This window comes from Phyllobates terribilis, unplaced genomic scaffold (genome assembly GCF_046119375.1).
Source record: "Phyllobates terribilis strain yellow unplaced genomic scaffold, ASM4611937v1 Scaffold_38__1_contigs__length_12584779, whole genome shotgun sequence".
NCBI lineage: Eukaryota > Metazoa > Chordata > Amphibia > Anura > Dendrobatidae > Phyllobates > Phyllobates terribilis.
In genome coordinates, this window is record NW_027362798.1 from 5,011,804 (window position 1) to 5,032,920 (window position 21,117).

The window sequence follows — 21,117 nt, forward strand, 5'->3', positions numbered from 1 at the left end:
GGGGATGGTGTTTTGAGGGTGATGAGCTGTGTTGCTTTTACGCCAAACATATCGTTTTGCATTGTGGCCAAAAAGTTTGATTTTGGTTTCATCTGACCAGAGCACCTTATTCCACATGTTTGGTGTGTCTCCCAGATGGCTTGTGGCAAACTTCAAACGAGACTTTTTATAGATATCTTTGAGAAATGGCTTTCTTCTTGCCATTCTTCCATAAAGCCCAGATTTGTGCAGTGTATAACTGATTGTTGTCCTATGGACAGAATAACCCACCTCAGCTCTAGATCTCTGCAGTTCATCCAGAGTGATCATCGGCCTTTTGGCGGCATCTCTGATCAGTCTTCTCCTTGTTCGAGATGAAAGTTTAGAGCAGTGTTTCCCATACTCCAGTCCTCACAGACCCCACAGGTCATGTTTTCAGGATTTCCATAGTATTGCACAGGTGAGAAAATTCCTGATGCCTTGATGATACTTCCATCACCTATGCAATACTAAGGAAATCCTGAAAACATGACCTGTGGTGGTCCGTGAGGACTGGAGTTTGGGAAACACTGGTTTAGAGGGACGGCCGGGTCTTGGTAGATTAGCATTGGTCTGATACTCCTTCCATTTCAATATGATCGCTTGCACAGTGCTCCTTGAGATGTTTAAAACTTGGGAAATCTTTTTGTATCCAAATCCGGCTTTGAACTTCGCCACAACAGTATCTCGGACCTGCCTGGTGTGTTCCTTGGTCTTCATGGTGCTCTCTGCACTTGAAACAGAACCCTGAGACTATCACAGAGCAGGTGCATTTATACAGAGACTTGATTACACACAGGTGGATTCTAGTTATCGTTACCAGTCATTTAGGACAACATTGGATCAGTGGATTCTAGTTATCGTTACCAGTCATTTAGGACAACATTGGATCATTCAGAGATCCTCACTGAACTTCTGGAGTGAGTTTGGTGCACTGAAAGTAAAAGGGGCTGAATAATATTGCACGCCCCACTTTTCATTTTTTATTTTTAAGTTTAAAATATCCAATAAATTTCATTCCCACTTGTTGATTCTTCCCAAAAAAATTTGAATTTTATATCTTTATGTTTGAAGCCAGAAATGTGGCAAAAGGTAGAAAAGTTCAAGGGGGCCAAATCCTTTCACAATGCAGTGTATCTACCACTCGCCGACCTCCCTCTGTGAGAAGCTGATGGTTATTAATGATGGAATACAATGTTTTATTATAGCGGTGAGTGCTGCATTCACTTCTTACACTCATTCATGTGGATTTGTCTGATTAGTGACCTGCACCAGATTATATCATGGGGCTGCTCAAAGTATAAAAATTTACCAAAAAGGTGTGTTCTGTTTATTTTCTTTTGGTTTCCATTTTTTTTTACTTTTCTTCTTTTTTTTCTTACGTGGATCTTTCAGTAAAAAATAAATAAATAAAAAATAAAATATAGTCAACCTCTGGTATGCTCTACTACCATGAGATCCCCATAATAAAGGCAGAATTTAATAAAGGGTTACACATTTATCCAAGACATTGAAAGTTATGGCTAAAAAGGTAAAAAGACTTTTCTTTTTTTGCAGCAAAATTGGCTACAATTGCCCAGACAGGTTATATTTGCTCACAGCGTCGGACTGGGGAGACTGGGGCCCACCCTACAGCTAGATGCAGATACCTGTTAGCCGTTATCCCCGTTATAGTGGGACCTCGACTGTAAATCACAGGCGGCTCCTGCACATCTACTGTGCGCACAGCACAACTGGGATGGACAATTACGGTAGTTTGCATTAAAGGGCTTCTTTGGTGAAAACAAGTTATCACCGATCCATGGGCTCCTCAGGATTGGTGATAACTTAATGATCGTTTGGGTCCGACCATTGGAAACCGCACTGATCAGAATTGGGAAGTTTTATCCCTGACAGGACACTTTTATCCCCATTTTAAAATGCAGCGGCAGGTGGGATGTCTGACCGCAGATCCATTCATTCTCTATGGGGCTTCCAGAAAAAAACAAGAGCAGCGCTCGCAGCCATTGAGGGAATGAATGGATCAGTGGTGAAGTCGCACATGCTGCTCCAGTCTAGTGGGGATAAAAGCTCCACATTCTACCAATCGGTGCGGGTCCCAGCAGTCAGACCCCCACCAATCAATACCTTATCACTTATCCTTTGGAAAGGTGATTACTTGTTTTCACAGTAGAATTCCTGTAAGTGCATCTTGTTCCAAGTATTTAATCACAAATCTAAATAAAGATTATTCTCCTAATATCAGAGAGAACAATTGACTGCTGTACACAACACAATCCACTTTTTCAAGACCAATAATACCACATTCAAGGGAGAACTAACGTGACACTGTGACCAGACCACATATTACCACCACATAGTGACCGAATAATACCACATATTGTATAAGGGACAAATATCGCCACACCATGATCAGACCAGATTTTAGCAGCATATAGCGACCAAATTATTCCACATAGAAGGGAGAACTACCGTCACACCGTGAGCAGACCACATGACCACCACATAGTGACCGAACAAGACCTCATACTGTAAAAGGGACAAATATCGCCACACCATGACCAGACCAGATTTTAGCAGCATATAGCGACCAAATTATTCCACATAGAAGGGAGAACTACCGTCACACCGTGAGCAGACCACATGACCACCACATAGTGACCGAACAAGACCTCATACTGTAAAAGGGACAAATATCGCCACACCATGACCAGACCAGATTTTAGCAGCATATAGCGACCAAATTATTCCACATAGAAGGGAGAACTACCGTCACACCGTGAGCAGACCACATATGACCACCACATAGTGACCGAACAATACCTCATACTGTAAAAGGGAGAAATATCGCCACACCATGACCAGACCAGATATTACCAACATATAGCGACCAAATAATTCCACATACAAGGGAGAAATACCACCACACCATGTCCACACCACATAGTGACCAAATAATAACACATACAGGGATAAATACCACACCATGACCGGACCAGATATTACAACATAGTGACCGAATATTACAATACTGATCATTAATGAAATGTCCTCGGACGCACATTCAGTTGAAACCAGTGGGCCCCCTCTACGTCCTGCTCAAGGTCCTGCCAAGGACCCTGGCCCACCGGATAATCGTCCAGTGTCCCGGTGCTCCAGTCAGACCCTGTTTGCCCACCAAACTCATCCATTTAAATGTCTGATTTTAGAGTTTGCATTGTGTTCCTTTTCTTTGCTTATAAAAACATAATAATTCTAGTCTATGGACCTTTTCTGATGCTGATGGTTCACAAAAGAAATTTGAGACATGTTTGATTGTAATCTGATTTGCAGATAAAACTGGCCCATTCAAATGATTGGATTGCCAAAAAAAGATCCATTTGCATCCTTGTTCTGTGTGTTTTTCACTGACTAATGTTAGAAGTTTGTAAATCTTCATCACTTTTTTTCTCTCATCAATAGGTGGCAGAAAATGTAATTTTTCAACATGAGGAGAGAAAACTTCATCCCATCACTTTACCTGATGGGCCCATGCAGGGTCGGACTGGCCTGGTGCGATAGCGCGAAAAATTGCCGGTGGGCCCCGATGAGAGAGAGAGAATTGGTAGCGGGGGCTCTTAAAAAGTGCGGACCCTTTAAAAGCGCAGCAGAAGGAAATGTAGCGTCGCGTGCGGCGCTCCTACTATTCAGTGGTGACAGCGGGTGACGCGCATAGTCACATGACAGGAGGACGTGGTCTTGGTGGGCGGTGACACGCACCGCGCTCTGCTTTCCCGCTGGTGGCTGGCAGTTGTGTGGTGTCAGGTGACACGCTGACGTCACGCTCTCCTCTCTCTGCTCCCCTGCCAGTTTTTGATACGCCGACGCCGCGCTCTGCTCTCCAGTCCCGGCTCCTGCTCCCTTGGAATTGGCCGTGTAACACCGGCTCTCGTCCGGGTATGTAACACCGCACCAGCACCGCGCACCGCCCTCTTCTCTCCTGCTCTCTTGGCCTTTTAAGCCGGCTCCTGGGCTGAGTATGCGGTGACCTGCACTCCGCTCTCTCACCATCACCCTGGAAACAAGGCTGCAGGCCCTGGCTACAGCTCTCCCTGCTTCAACTTCAACTCAACTGCAATAGCCACGTTTTTCTGGGTGAGTGTTATCAGCATTGGTCATCATCCATATATGGAGGGGTCGCAGGCTGGTCACATGGGGACATGGATAGAGACATGGGGCTGAAGGGGGGGCTGGATGGACCCGTGGGGACATGGATGGAGACATGGGGCTGAAGGGGGGGGCTGGCTGGACCCGTGGCGACATGGATGGAGACATGGGGCTGAAGGGGGGGCTGGTTGGACCCATGGGGACATGGATGGAGACATGGGGCTGAAGGGGGGGCTGGTTGGACCCATGGGGACATGGATGGAGACATGGGGCTGAAGGGGGGGGCTGGCTGGACCCGTGGGGACATGGATGGAGACATGGGGCTGAAGGGGGGGCTGGTTGGACCCATGGGGACATGGATGGAGACATGGGGCTGAAGGGGGGGCTGGTTGGACCCATGGGGACATGGATGGAGACATGGGGCTGAAGGGGGGGGGGGCTGGTTGGACCCGTGGCGACATGGATGGAGACATGGGGCTGAAGGGGGGGGGCTGGCTGGACCCGTGGCGACATGGATGGAGACATGGGGCTGAAGGGGGGGGGCTGGCTGGACCCGTGGCGACATGGATGGAGACATGGGGCTGAAGGGGGGGGGGGCTGGCTGGACCCGTGGCGACATGGATGGAGACATGGGGCTGAAGGGGGGGGGCTGGCTGGACCCGTGGCGACATGGATGGAGACATGGGGCTGAAGGGGGGGGGCTGGCTGGACCCGTGGCGACATGGATGGAGACATGGGGCTGAAGGGGGGGGGCTGGCTGGACCCGTGGCGACATGGATGGAGACATGGGGCTGAAGGGGGGGGCTGGCTGGACCCGTGGCGACATGGATGGAGACATGGGGCTGAAGGGGGGGGGCTGGCTGGACCCGTGGCGACATGGATGGAGACATGGGGCTGAAGGGGGGGCTGGTTGGACCCGTGGGGACATGGATGGAGACATGGGACTGAAGGGGGGGCTGGTTGCACCCATGGGGACATGGATGGAGACATGGGGCTGAAGGGGGGGCTGGCTGGACCCATGGGGACATGGGGCTGAAGGGGGGGCTGGCTGGACCCATGGGGACATGGGGCTGAAGGGGGGGCTGGCTGGACCCATGGGGACATGGGGCTGAAGGGGGGGCTGGCTGGACCCATGGGGCTGAAGGGGGGGCTGGCTGGACCCATGGGGCTGAAGGGGGGGCTGGCTGGACCCATGGGGCTGAAGGGGGGGCTGGCTGGACCCATGGGGCTGAAGGGGGGGCTGGCTGGACCCATGGGGCTGAAGGGGGGGCTGGCTGGACCCATGGGGCTGAAGGGGGGGCTGGCTGGACCCATGGGGCTGAAGGGGGGGCTGGCTGGACCCATGGGGACATGGGGCTGAAGGGGGGGGCTGGCTGGACCCATGGGGCTAAAGGGGGGGGCTGGCTGGACCCATGGGGCTAAAGGGGGGGGCTGGCTGGACCCATGGGGCTGAAGGGGGGGCTGGCTGGACCCATGGGGACATGGGGCTGAAGGGGGGGGGCTGGCTGGACCCATGGGGACATGGATGGGGACTTGGGGCTGAAGGGGGGGGCTGGCTGGACCCATGGGGACATGGATGGGGACTTGGGGCTGAAGGGGGGGCTGGCTGGACCCATGGGGACATGGATGGGGACTTGGGGCTGAAGGGGGGGCTGGCTGGACCCATGGGGACATGGATGGGGACATGGGGCTGAAGGAGGGGCTGGCTGGACCCATGGGGACATGGATGGGGACATGGGGCTGAAGGAGGGGCTGGCTGGACCCATGGGGACGTGGATGGGGACATGGGGCTGAAGGAGGGGCTGGCTGGACCCATGGGGACGTGGATGGAGACATGGGGCTGAAGGGGGGGCTGGATGGACCCATGGGGACATGGGGCTGAAGGGGGGGCTGGCTGGACCCATGGGGACATGGGGCTGAAGGGGGGGCTGGCTTTACCCATGGGGACATGGGGCTGAAGGGGGGGCTGGCTGGACCCATGGAGACATGGATGGAGACATGGGGCTGAAGGGGGGGCTGGCTGGACCCATGGGGACATGGATGGAGACATGGGGCTGAAGGGGGGGCTGGCTGGACCCATGGCGACATGGATGGAGACATGGGGCTGAAGGGGGGGCTGGCTGGACCCATGGGGACATGGATGGAGACATGGGGCTGAAGGGGGGGCTGGCTGGACCCAAGGGGCCATGGATGGAGACATGGGGCTGAAGGGGGGGCTGGCTGGACCCGTGGCGACATGGATGGAGACATGGGGCTGAAGGGGGGGCTGGTTGGACCCGTGGGGACATGGATGGAGACATGGGGCTGAAGGGGGGGCTGGTTGGACCCGTGGGGACATGGATGGAGACATGGGGCTGAAGGGGGGGCTGGTTGCACCCGTGGGGACATGGATGGGGACATGGGGCTGAAGGGGGGGCTGGATGGACCCATGGTGACATGGGGCTGAAGGGGGGGGCTGGCTGGACCCATGGTGACATGGGGCTGAAGGGGGGGCCTGGCTGGACCCATGGTGACATGGGGCTGAAGGGGGGGGCTGGCTGGACCCATGGGGACATGGATGGAGACATGGGGCTGAAGGGGGGGCTGGCTGGACCCATGGGGACATGGATGGAGACATGGGGCTGAAGGGGGGGCTGGCTGGACCCATGGGGACATGGATGGAGACATGGGGCTGAAGGGGGGGCTGGCTGGACCCATGGGGACATGGATGGAGACATGGGGCTGAAGGGGGGGCTGGCTGGACCCATGGGGACATGGATGGAGACATGGGGCTGAAGGGGGGGCTGGCTGGACCCATGGGGACATGGATGGAGACATGGGGCTGAAGGGGGGGCTGGCTGGACCCATGGGGACATGGATGGAGACATGGGGCTGAAGGGGGGGCTGGCTGGACCCATGGGGACATGGATGGAGACATGAGGCTGAAGGGGGGGCTGGCTGGACCCATGGGGACATGGATGGAGACATGGGGCTGAAGGGGGGGCTGGCTGGACCCATGGGGACATGGATGGAGACATGGGGCTGAAGGGGGGGCTGGCTGGACCCATGGGGACATGGATGGAGACATGGGGCTGAAGGGGGGGCTGGCTGGACCCGTGGGGACATGGATGGAGACATGGGGCTGAAGGGGGGGCTGGCTGGACCCGTGGGGACATGGATGGAGACATGGGGCTGAAGGGGGGGCTGGCTGGACCCGTGGGGACATGGATGGAGACATGGGGCTGAAGGGGGGGCTGGCTGGACCCGTGGGGACATGGATGGAGACACGGGGCTGAAGGGGGGGCTGGCTGGACCCGTGGGGACATGGATGGAGACACGGGGCTGAAGGGGGGGCTGGCTGGACCCGTGGGGACATGGATGGAGACACGGGGCTGAAGGGGGGGCTGGCTGGACCCGTGGGGACATGGATGGAGACACGGGGCTGAAGGGGGGGCTGGCTGGACCCGTGGGGACATGGATGGAGACACGGGGCTGAAGGGGGGGCTGGCTGGACCCGTGGGGACATGGATGGAGACACGGGGCTGAAGGGGGGGCTGGCTGGACCCGTGGGGACATGGATGGAGACACGGGGCTGAAGGGGGGGCTGGCTGGACCCGTGGGGACATGGATGGAGACACGGGGCTGAAGGGGGGGCTGGCTGGACCCGTGGGGACATGGATGGAGACACGGGGCTGAAGGGGGGGCTGGCTGGACCCGTGGGGACATGGATGGAGACACGGGGCTGAAGGGGGGGCTGGCTGGACCCGTGGGGACATGGATGGAGACACGGGGCTGAAGGGGGGGCTGGCTGGACCCGTGGGGACATGGATGGAGACACGGGGCTGAAGGGGGGGCTGGCTGGACCCGTGGGGACATGGATGGAGACACGGGGCTGAAGGGGGGGCTGGCTGGACCCGTGGGGACATGGATGGAGACACGGGGCTGAAGGGGGGGCTGGCTGGACCCGTGGGGACATGGATGGAGACACGGGGCTGAAGGGGGGGCTGGCTGGACCCGTGGGGACATGGATGGAGACACGGGGCTGAAGGGGGGGCTGGCTGGACCCGTGGGGACATGGATGGAGACACGGGGCTGAAGGGGGGGCTGGCTGGACCCGTGGGGACATGGATGGAGACACGGGGCTGAAGGGGGGGCTGGCTGGACCCGTGGGGACATGGATGGAGACACGGGGCTGAAGGGGGGGCTGGCTGGACCCGTGGGGACATGGATGGAGACACGGGGCTGAAGGGGGGGCTGGCTGGACCCGTGGGGACATGGATGGAGACACGGGGCTGAAGGGGGGGCTGGCTGGACCCGTGGGGACATGGATGGAGACACGGGGCTGAAGGGGGGGCTGGCTGGACCCGTGGGGACATGGATGGAGACACGGGGCTGAAGGGGGGGCTGGCTGGACCCGTGGGGACATGGATGGAGACACGGGGCTGAAGGGGGGGCTGGCTGGACCCGTGGGGACATGGATGGAGACACGGGGCTGAAGGGGGGGCTGGCTGGACCCGTGGGGACATGGATGGAGACACGGGGCTGAAGGGGGGGCTGGCTGGACCCGTGGGGACATGGATGGAGACACGGGGCTGAAGGGGGGGCTGGCTGGACCCGTGGGGACATGGATGGAGACACGGGGCTGAAGGGGGGGCTGGCTGGACCCGTGGGGACATGGATGGAGACACGGGGCTGAAGGGGGGGCTGGCTGGACCCGTGGGGACATGGATGGAGACACGGGGCTGAAGGGGGGGCTGGCTGGACCCGTGGGGACATGGATGGAGACACGGGGCTGAAGGGGGGGCTGGCTGGACCCGTGGGGACATGGATGGAGACACGGGGCTGAAGGGGGGGCTGGCTGGACCCGTGGGGACATGGATGGAGACACGGGGCTGAAGGGGGGGCTGGCTGGACCCGTGGGGACATGGATGGAGACACGGGGCTGAAGGGGGGGCTGGCTGGACCCGTGGGGACATGGATGGAGACACGGGGCTGAAGGGGGGGCTGGCTGGACCCGTGGGGACATGGATGGAGACACGGGGCCGAAGGGGGGGCTGGCTGGACCCGTGGGGACATGGATGGAGACACGGGGCCGAAGGGGGGGCTGGCTGGACCCGTGGGGACATGGATGGAGACACGGGGCCGAAGGGGGGGCTGGCTGGACCCGTGGGGACATGGATGGAGACACGGGGCTGAAGGGGGGGCTGGCTGGACCCGTGGGGACATGGATGGAGACACGGGGCTGAAGGGGGGGCTGGCTGGACCCGTGGGGACATGGATGGAGACACGGGGCTGAAGGGGGGGCTGGCTGGACCCGTGGGGACATGGATGGAGACACGGGGCTGAAGGGGGGGCTGGCTGGACCCGTGGGGACATGGATGGAGACACGGGGCTGAAGGGGGGGCTGGCTGGACCCGTGGGGACATGGATGGAGACACGGGGCTGAAGGGGGGGCTGGCTGGACCCGTGGGGACATGGATGGAGACACGGGGCTGAAGGGGGGGCTGGCTGGACCCGTGGGGACATGGATGGAGACACGGGGCTGAAGGGGGGGCTGGCTGGACCCGTGGGGACATGGATGGAGACACGGGGCTGAAGGGGGGGCTGGCTGGACCCGTGGGGACATGGATGGAGACACGGGGCTGAAGGGGGGGCTGGCTGGACCCGTGGGGACATGGATGGAGACACGGGGCTGAAGGGGGGGCTGGCTGGACCCGTGGGGACATGGATGGAGACACGGGGCTGAAGGGGGGGCTGGCTGGACCCGTGGGGACATGGATGGAGACACGGGGCTGAAGGGGGGGCTGGCTGGACCCGTGGGGACATGGATGGAGACACGGGGCTGAAGGGGGGGCTGGCTGGACCCGTGGGGACATGGATGGAGACACGGGGCTGAAGGGGGGGCTGGCTGGACCCGTGGGGACATGGATGGAGACACGGGGCTGAAGGGGGGGCTGGCTGGACCCGTGGGGACATGGATGGAGACACGGGGCTGAAGGGGGGGCTGGCTGGACCCGTGGGGACATGGATGGAGACACGGGGCTGAAGGGGGGGCTGGCTGGACCCGTGGGGACATGGATGGAGACACGGGGCTGAAGGGGGGGCTGGCTGGACCCGTGGGGACATGGATGGAGACACGGGGCTGAAGGGGGGGCTGGCTGGACCCGTGGGGACATGGATGGAGACACGGGGCTGAAGGGGGGGCTGGCTGGACCCGTGGGGACATGGATGGAGACACGGGGCTGAAGGGGGGGCTGGCTGGACCCGTGGGGACATGGATGGAGACACGGGGCTGAAGGGGGGGCTGGCTGGACCCGTGGGGACATGGATGGAGACACGGGGCTGAAGGGGGGGCTGGCTGGACCCGTGGGGACATGGATGGAGACACGGGGCTGAAGGGGGGGCTGGCTGGACCCGTGGGGACATGGATGGAGACACGGGGCTGAAGGGGGGGCTGGCTGGACCCGTGGGGACATGGATGGAGACACGGGGCTGAAGGGGGGGCTGGCTGGACCCGTGGGGACATGGATGGAGACACGGGGCTGAAGGGGGGGCTGGCTGGACCCGTGGGGACATGGATGGAGACACGGGGCTGAAGGGGGGGCTGGCTGGACCCGTGGGGACATGGATGGAGACACGGGGCTGAAGGGGGGGCTGGCTGGACCCGTGGGGACATGGATGGAGACACGGGGCTGAAGGGGGGGCTGGCTGGACCCGTGGGGACATGGATGGAGACACGGGGCTGAAGGGGGGGCTGGCTGGACCCGTGGGGACATGGATGGAGACACGGGGCTGAAGGGGGGGCTGGCTGGACCCGTGGGGACATGGATGGAGACACGGGGCTGAAGGGGGGGCTGGCTGGACCCGTGGGGACATGGATGGAGACACGGGGCTGAAGGGGGGGCTGGCTGGACCCGTGGGGACATGGATGGAGACACGGGGCTGAAGGGGGGGCTGGCTGGACCCGTGGGGACATGGATGGAGACACGGGGCTGAAGGGGGGGCTGGCTGGACCCGTGGGGACATGGATGGAGACACGGGGCTGAAGGGGGGGCTGGCTGGACCCGTGGGGACATGGATGGAGACACGGGGCTGAAGGGGGGGCTGGCTGGACCCGTGGGGACATGGATGGAGACACGGGGCTGAAGGGGGGGCTGGCTGGACCCGTGGGGACATGGATGGAGACACGGGGCTGAAGGGGGGGCTGGCTGGACCCGTGGGGACATGGATGGAGACACGGGGCTGAAGGGGGGGCTGGCTGGACCCGTGGGGACATGGATGGAGACACGGGGCTGAAGGGGGGGCTGGCTGGACCCGTGGGGACATGGATGGAGACACGGGGCTGAAGGGGGGGCTGGCTGGACCCGTGGGGACATGGATGGAGACACGGGGCTGAAGGGGGGGCTGGCTGGACCCGTGGGGACATGGATGGAGACACGGGGCTGAAGGGGGGGCTGGCTGGACCCGTGGGGACATGGATGGAGACACGGGGCTGAAGGGGGGGCTGGCTGGACCCGTGGGGACATGGATGGAGACACGGGGCTGAAGGGGGGGCTGGCTGGACCCGTGGGGACATGGATGGAGACACGGGGCTGAAGGGGGGGCTGGCTGGACCCGTGGGGACATGGATGGAGACACGGGGCTGAAGGGGGGGCTGGCTGGACCCGTGGGGACATGGATGGAGACACGGGGCTGAAGGGGGGGCTGGCTGGACCCGTGGGGACATGGATGGAGACACGGGGCTGAAGGGGGGGCTGGCTGGACCCGTGGAGACATGGATGGAGACACGGGGCTGAAGGGGGGGCTGGCTGGACCCGTGGGGACATGGATGGAGACACGGGGCTGAAGGGGGGGCTGGCTGGACCCGTGGGGACATGGAAGGAGACACGGGGCTGAAGGGGGGGCTGGCTGGACCCGTGGGGACATGGAAGGAGACACGGGGCTGAAGGGGGGGCTGGCTGGACCCGTGGGGACATGGATGGAGACACGGGGCTGAAGGGGGGGCTGGCTGGACCCGTGGGGACATGGAAGGAGACACGGGGCTGAAGGGGGGCTGGCTAGACGCATGGGGAGACATGGATTGAGGCACGGGGCTGAAGGGGGGGCTGGCTGGACGCATGGGGGGACACATGGAGGTGAAGGTGGCCAAGTTGGGGACCTGGATGGACACATGGAGGTGAAGGGCGGCAAGCTGGACACATAGGGACCTGGATAGATTATGGGGTGGGGTGGGATGCATATATGGGGGGGACAGGATGGATATATGAAGGGGGCGGGCTGGACACATGGAGTCCCGGATGGATATATGGGAGGGGCAGGCTGGACACATGGAGACCAGAATGGATATATGGGTGGGGGGGGTCAGGATGGATAGATGGGTGGCCTTGCTGGACAAGGGACTTTATTACTGTTTAGTGGCCAGATTGAGGAACTTTATTAGTTTATGATGGCGAGTGGGGAACATTATTACTTTAGAGTCCAATTAGGGACATTATTACTTCTGTAATATAATTTACTTTTTAGGAAACTGTTTTCCATAAGAGGGGACAAAAGGGGGGTCCTGTTACTGTGCAGGGCGCCACTATGTCGCTTTATTTCTTCAACTGGTGTAGTGTAGAAGCCTGGGGAAAAGTGGGAATGTGCTCTAAAAGAGATCAGTTATTGATAACTGTGTGTTATTTTCTGCAGAGATGATTCCTCGCTGGAAGAAGTGATGGCGGACTGTGCCAGATGAAGAAAAGCGAAGATGAAGAACTTCACCTAGAGACATCACTGGTGAGTCAGTGTATTACTGTACACTTACACTATATAGTATATTCAGAGCTCCTGTGTATGTCACTGGTGACCAGTGTATTACCTATACACTATATACAGAGCTCCTGTGTATAATGTCATCGGTAATCACTGTATTACCTGTACACTATATACAGAGCTCCTGTGTATAATGTCACCGGTGATCACTGTATTACCTGTACACTGACACTATATACAGAGCTCATATATATAGTGACAGTGTTGTTAGTATTGTGGTTTGTATTCCTGATCAGTATTGTAGTATTTGTAAATATGCCGGCTGACAGAGATGAGCAGGCACAGAATAACACTAGAACCCAGCTGTCAGAGAAGTGCTCAGCTGGCCTCCAGCCGCCGACCATGTTTTCCTGTGCGTTGCAAATAATGCATACTTTCAAACGCATGCCTATTTTTGCAATGCAAGTCTACGGTACATTGAGTCTGCGCTGATTTACAACGGATCCATTGTAACGCACAGCATAAACGCAATGTTAACCCAGCCTAACAGCAGCGAGAAGGGGAGACGGAGCCCTGGAGACCGCCTAGTCAGTCTACTGGTGGTACTATCATGCCCATTGCCCAGTATGTACTGCCAGCCTCTGTGGTACTAGCATTCAAGCTCACATGGCATGTCCTGCCAGCCAGCCACTGGTGTTAATACTAGCATGATAGTACCACACCACCAGTGGCTGGGCAATGGGCATGCATGATGGTACCACCAGTGGCTGGCAGGACATGCTGGGCATGATTCATGCCTTGTATGTCTTGCCAGCCCCTGTGGTACTATCATGCCCACCCGGCATGTCCTGCCAGCCAGCCACTGGTGGTAGTAGTACTAGCATGATAGTACCACAAAGGGCCGGCTCCAGGTTTTTCTGGGCCTCGGGCGAAAGAGTCTCAGTGGGCCCCTTTTAACACATACCACGATTCATGATGCCCATTGCCCAGTAGTATTTACTGCCAGCCTCGGCCAGGGGTCCTCCCAGTCACCCTTCCCCCCTATCCCTTCCTCCCCTCCCGGCCCCTGCTTTTCATACTCACGCGTGGAGATGAGCTGCAGCCGCTGCCTGGAGCGATGCCGTGTCCGTACTCCACAGCGCGCACAGGAAGCAGTCCCAGGGCGATGACGTCATCACCCTGAGACTGACCTCCTGCGCACGCGCCGGCAGTGTCGCGCTGCGCAGAGGAGGCAGAGGGGCACTGCGGCAGCAGGCAGAGCAGGGAGACCGTTCTGCCTGCTTTGCTGCTGCAGAGGGCCCATCACTAATCATATCGGCAGTGCTGCGAACCGGGGGGGCCCTCTGTTCTCTGTACAGGGCCCAGGGGGTGTAGAGGGGTGGGGCTTGGGGGAGTGGCCATCGCGGCCCACAGGGGGTTTTCCCGATCCTCCGGTGGGCCAGTCCCCCCTGCAGAGGGGCATATGTATATATGCAGGTCGGCCACATCACAGTGGTGCAGAAACATCCACACTGCACCCTGTATACTTGTGTACTGCTGTCTGCTGAAGTGGTAGGAGCCGCCTGAATGCATCTTTTTCCTGCCGGAGAGGAGCTTGTGGGCCTGTGCGGTGAGGAGGTGGACGCTGCGCACCTCCTGAGAAGTATATGGCACTCCATGTATCTGTGCACATAGTATACCACTCTAGTATATAGCAGAAAGGAAACATCGACCAAAAGAGTCCAGGCATGTGGGTGATGCAAAGAATTATTTTATTGATAACCGGGTGGAAGAGGAGGAAATGCAAAAAAAGGGGGGAAAATTAAAAACTATACGCAAAGGGTACGTCGAGACAGGAATTACAATTAAAACCAGTGGGAATGGATCATGATTAGAACAGCAAATGGGTAATACAGAGAATAAAGCCACAAATTAATCCAGTATATAAAAATATATATACATATCATTAGTTAGATATATCTGTACATATGATTGTTTAATTATCATAAACTTTATGACTCGCCCCCTGGGCCGTGGGGCACTCGGATCCGGGCAATAGGGGGAACGATGGGAGTAGTAGTGGCAACTCGGTTCCGTGGCTCAGGGTGGTCAGGCCAGTGGTAGTCCGTTATGTGTTATTGATAATGTCCGACTACGCCACCCGTGGATTGCGGTTATTAGGAACCGCCGCTGCATGCAGACCGCTGGGGCTGATGAGGTGTGCAGCTAGGGTAGTGTGACTCCCCACGGGAAGAGTGCGGCCCCAGGGCAGTGTAGTGGATGGTGGGAGTGATGGTAGTGAGAATCCCAGTGCTGATAGTGCTGGAGGAGCAAGGAGCACACAGACAACAAGTTGCAGTCCAGGGTCTTTACTACAACAGGTAAACTGACCCATAAACAGTCCCAGCTAGGAGGGGACCTGGATGTCTGAGAGCAACGGGGAAATTGGCCCTGGTCAGGGTGAGGGTGTAGGCCTACCGTGCTTTCTGCGCTCCTTCTGACTATCTCCTCCTGATAGGGTAACAGCCCACGTTTCCGAGCTTTCTCGCCTGTATGGCCTGCGACGTGGGTTCCTTTCTGCTCCAAGCCTTGTACGGCTTTACTGGTCCCTTCGGTTGTGGCAGGGCCTCCAGGCTTCTTAGGCCAAGGAATGTACAGTCCCTTGCGGACTGGTTCTCTGCTGGGGGATGTGGAATCCTTCCAGCCTCAGACACCAAAGTCTGGTAAAATGAAGTCTTTTCTCTGCCAAGACAGGCTCTCTTCGCCTCTTGTCTCTGGCTGGTGGCTCTTTCCTACTGCCACACTTCCTCTTAGGTGCAATCAACTTTCTGTCCCTGCTCCACTCTGGGACACGTCTCAAAGCTGAGACAGGCAATCCAGTTCTCTCTAACCCTGTCCCCAGTACCAGCTTTTATAGGGGCAGCCTGCTCCCCCTACTGGCCTGAGACAGGAGGCATTGCATGCTAATGTTCCCCTGGCCAGAGAACCTCCCCCTTGCTCTCAGACACAGCTTTAATTACACTTGTGGCATCCAGGTAGGGTGACACATTCCCCCCTAGTGAAATTTAGTACTCCGGGACTAAACAATAAACAAAGACATTATGCACAACAATAAAACATTAACAGACAGACGACGCACAGATTGAGTTCTTAAGGTCACAGTGTGGTCTGTGACCAGGTGTCCATATCACCAAAACAACGGGGAGCCTTAACCAGGTGGGGGTCTGTCCTACCCCAAGTCCTTCACAGTCTTAGTTCATTCCTGGGTTAGGCTCAGAATGCAGTCCATACAAGGTCCCGGTTATAAAAAGTCCATAACCTGTGAGTCCTTACGGTAGCTGCAAGAAACTGAAACACACTATTAATAAACATGCAGGTAACTTGGCAAACAATTCAACATTTGGCAACAGGGTTATTTACAATTTTAGTACATCCTATATTCTCCAGCGAGCGGGTATCTGTCCCTTTGTGCTCCTGGTTGACCTACGTAGCCACTGTTGGTGGACCAACCTGGCTTTCCCCACCAGCGTTAGGGGTACAGCTACCAGCTGGGTGTACAGGTAAGGCAGGCAGCTGTCTGCGGGTCCTTTGGCTTACCGCAGGCATGGCAGGCTCACTGTCAGCAGAGGGTTGACTCTCCTGGGCTGCTGGAACAGGCTCTTCTGCCTCTGGAACCGCTTGCTCCTCTTCACCTTCCGGCTCTGGTGTTGGTTGTTGCTGTGCCGGTTGCAGGAAATGCAGGACGGGTACCACTATGGCATAATTTATGCGAGTCCAGGACTGAGGGAACTCTCCGAGAACGGTGCTGATCATTTCTTCCTTGTCCTCTGTGGGTTCAAGGTGACTCTGATCCTCTTCTGCACTACGGAGTTGCTCGGGGCACCTTTTGAGGTGGTCTCTGGAGACGACACTAGTGGTTTCTCCTCCGTCCTTGGTGATTACGCACACCTTTGGGTTGTCGTGGTCAGACTGCAGTACGGTGTAGGGTTCCCTTTCCCACTGGTCGTCCAACTTATGTAGCCTTCTTTTTCGCTTTAGGACTTGCTCACCAGGTTCTAGGGGACGAGCAGGGGCGTGTTGATTGAAGAGTCTTTCTTGCTTCTCTCTCACCTGGGCCAGGCTCTTCTCCACACTCTCCTGTACCTTCTTGTACTGCAGTTGCCTTTCCGTATCCCAGTCCGCATCCGGGGAGGTGTCCTCAGGTATTAGGACTCCCATCTCCAGGTCTACGGGCAGCTTTCCTGGTCTCGCTCGCATCAGGTAAGCCGGGGTGCAGTTTGTAGCGTTCACCGGGATGTTGTTGTACATGTCTACCAGGTCCGGCAGTTTTTCTGGCCACAGGCTGCGTTCCTCCAGGGGCAACGTCTTCAGGAGATCAATGACTATATTGTTCAACTTCTCACACATCCCGTTGGTTTGGGGGTGGTAAGGCGTTGTCCGAATCTTCTTATAGCCATAGAGGTTGCAGAACTCCTGGAAGATTTCAGCTTCAAACGCGGGACCCTGGTCTGTCAGGACCTGTTCCGGATACCCGTGTGGACGGCAGAAGTATTGCTGGAAGGCACGGGCCGCTGTTTGGGCTGTCAAGTCCTTTACCGGGACCACCACTAGAAAACGGGAATAGTGGTCCACGATTGTCAGGGCATAGATGTATCCAGACTGGCTTGGAGCCAATTTGACGTGGTCCAGAGCTACCAGCTCAAGAGGCTGCGTGGTGACGATGGGCCTCAAGGGTGTCTTCTGGCTGGTGCGGTCCTTCCTCCTCAGGTGACAAGGGCCACAGTCTCTGCACCACTTTTCTACAGCTCCTCTCATGCCGACCCAAAAGAATCTTCCTCTTAGCAGGAACTCCAGTTTCTTCCAACCAAAGTGTCCCGCTCTGTCATGGTAAGCTCCCAGGACCATAGCTGCATCTCGCCTTGGGACCACGACTTGCCAGGTCAGCTCGTGCGTCCGGTGGTTGACAATCCTTCTGCACAACTTGCCTTCGTAGAGGAACAGCTTGCTCTTCTCCTTCCATAGCTGCTTGGCTTCCTCCGGGGCATCTGGATCTAGGCGGGCGTCTTCCCGGGTCAGCAGATCTTTCACCAGGCGGCCAGCAGGGTCACTATCTTGGGTTTCGGCCCAGCTGTGGTGAGGTAGGGGATTCATCATCACAGTTGTTAGATCCTCCTCCTTCACGCGGTGAGAGAGTTGAGCGGCTCCATACCGGTGAAACGCGGGGAGTTCTACCTCTTCCAGCTCTTCTGGGTCTTCGTCACCTTCAGGTAAGTGAGGCATTCTTGATAGGGCGTCCGCGTTGGCGTTGGTTTTGCTTGCCCGGTACTTGATCACGAAGTCATAGTTGGAGAGACGGGCCATCCACCGCTGTTCCAGGGCACCCAGTCTTGCATTGTCCAGGTGTGTCAACGGGTTGTTGTCCGTGTACACGGTGAACTTTGCGGAGGCCAGGTAATGCTTGAAGCGTTCCGTCACGGCCCACACCACCGCCAAGAATTCTAGCTTGAAGGAGCTGTAATTCTCCGGGTTCCTCTCAGTGGGCCTCAGCTTCCGGCTGGCGTATGCGATCACCCGTTCTCTGCCCTGTTGGTTTTGGGACAGTACGGCTCCCAGTCCCACATTACTGGCATCTGTGTGGAGAATGAAAGGCTGGCCATAATCAGGGTAGGCCAGGATCTCATCCCCAGTGAGGGCCAACTTTAGCTGGCGGAAGGACTCCTCTTCCGGTTTATCCCACTTGAAGGGTGGCTTTTGACTTCTGGACTTGGACTGTCCGATCAGGAGGTCCTGCATAGGAGCTGCCATCTTGGTGAACCCAGGGATGAACCTTCGGTAGTAGCCTACCAACCCGAGAAACTGTCTCACCTCTTTGATGTTCGAGGGGCTTGGCCAGCTCTTGATTGCCGTGACCTTGTCAGGGTCGGGGGCCACTCCTTCCGCGCTTACCACGTGCCCTAGGTACTGGACCTTCGGTTTCAGCAGGTGGCACTTCGATGGTTTCACCTTCAGGCCATAGCCTGCCAGGGCTTCGAACACCTCGGCCAGGTGCTTTAGATGGTCCTCGTAGGTTTTCGAATAGACGATCACGTCGTCCAGGTAAAGGAGGACCGTCTCGAAGTTTCGGTGCCCTAGACAGCATTCCATCAGCCGCTGGAAGGTCCCTGGTGCGTTGCAGAGCCCGAAAGGCATACAGTTGAACTCACTCAGTCCCATCGGGGTGGTGAAGGCGGTCTTCTCCTTGTCAGCCTCTGCCACAGGAACCTGCCAGTACCCGCTAGTAAGGTCCAAAGTAGAAAAGAAGTTAGCAGATTTTAGTGCAGCTAAAGACTCTTCTATTCTAGGCAGCGGATATGCGTCTTTGTGGGTGATACGGTTGATTTGTCTATAGTCCACGCACATTCTCATGGTGCCGTCTTTCTTTTTGACCAGAACCAAGGGGGCTGCCCAGGGGCTACAGCTGTCTCTAATGACCCCAGCTTCTTTCATCTCCCTTAGCATACCCTTGGCGTTCTGATAATGTGCAGGGGACACAGGTCTGTGCCTCTCTTTTATTGGTGGGTGGCTCCCTGTGGGGATGTGGTGTTCTATCCCTTTTACTCTGCCGAAGTCCAGGGGGTGCTTACTAAAGACTCTCTCGTACTCCCGTACCACCCGGTAGACTCCTTGTTTTTGGTGCAGGGGAGTGGAGTCAGCACCCACGTGGAGTTTCTGGCACCAGTCCTCCTTTTGTTTCTGGGAGCCATTACCCTCCGCCTGAGGAGATGGAGGCAAGGGTTCCACGGCCCTGATAGCTTGGTGTTCGACAACAAACAGTTTGGCGAGTGTAGCGTACCTGGGTAAGTGTACTTCCCTCTCCCCAATGTTGAGGATGCGGACGGGCACCCTCCCATGACGGACATCAACCACCCCCCGGGCTGTCAAAATGGTGGGCCTGCTGTCTGAGTACACGGGTTCTACCATGGCTTGGTAGTCTCTACCTCTCAACCCGATAGCAGTCCGACACCAGATCATCATTTCACTTTTGGGAGGCATGGAAATGGGGAATGGATCACTGAGTCTTACGCTACCGATCTCACCACCAGACAGTTCTACCTGCTGCCGTCTCATCAGGGCTTTTATCTCCTTGTTGAGGACTCTCTTTTGGCTGGAACTAGCATTCACCGCCACCTGTTGTAGAATTACAATTACCTCTGAAAGACAATTTTCAATTATGTTAGTACCCACAGTTATTTTAGGGTGACTTTCATGACGGTCAATGTCCACAATAATCACTCCCTGTGCCGGCAGTTCAACTTTACCAATTTTAATGGTCATCTCCTTGAACCCCATCTGCGGCACGGGTAAGCCATTACTGGTGATGATGCTCAAGTTACTGTCTGGATACCGTGTGATATCAGCATCAGTCCAATACTGCTTAAAAAGTACATAAGGGATTGTGGTTACTTGCGACCCAGTATCCACCAAGGCGCTCATGGGGATACCGTCCAGCACCACGGGTAAAACCGGGCGCCCCCCAACGTACTTATCATGCCAATTATAAGGGCCTGGTGATCTTATGCCTGGGGGTCGGCCCTCTGCCCCAGGTTGGACCTGTTTAAATTACAGTACCTGGAAATGTGTCCGGGCTGGTTGCATCGACGGCAAATGGGCTGTGTCCATCCTCTGCGTAGCGGTCTGTGGGCCTCCCTCGGAACGACGGGATCCTCCTCTGTCGACGCCACGGGACATCCTCCGGACTTGAAGCCAGCTTGATGGGTCTTGACGGGTCCACTTGCAACGCCTGGACGGTCCTGGTCAACGCCGCGACGCTCCTGGTCAGCTCCTGGACTTGGTGGTGCAGGCCTTTCGACGGGGCTTGGTTCAGGGCCTGTGCATCAGCCTCCACGGAGTCCATAGAGGAGGGCGCCGCCTCCTGGTGGTAGGTGATAGCAGGGCGCCGGGGGTTTATAGCGCCACTGGTTGCAGATTCACGGAGCACCCTTATGGCCCTGTCCTTAAATTGGGAAAAGGTCAGGTCGGGGTTCTGGAAGAACATGAGGCGCAGCTGGGCCCTGTGGGCGCTGGACAGCAGACCCTCTATGAATTGTTCTGTTAGCAGCTTATCGGTTTCCTGCACACTGCCAGGGTCAGTTTGTTGAATAGCCCTCAAGGCTTCCTGCAGATTTAGGGCATAGTCTCTGATGCTGTCCTGTGCCCGCTGCTTACATCCATAGAACCTCATTTTAATTTCAGCGGAGGTACGTG

General features: G+C 57.4%; 1 long non-coding RNA gene across 1 annotated transcript in view; it reads left to right on the plus strand.

Moving 5' to 3' along the window:
* The first annotated feature begins 3,809 nt into the window (after nt 1-3,809).
* LOC141182960 (uncharacterized) overlaps nt 3,810-21,117 on the plus strand; it is a 56,296-nt gene continuing 38,988 nt past the window's right edge. Inside the window, exons 1-2 of the long non-coding RNA XR_012257984.1 lie at nt 3,810-4,152; nt 12,832-12,918. This is a non-coding gene — a long non-coding RNA (uncharacterized lncRNA). The remainder of the gene's footprint in view (nt 4,153-12,831; nt 12,919-21,117) is intronic.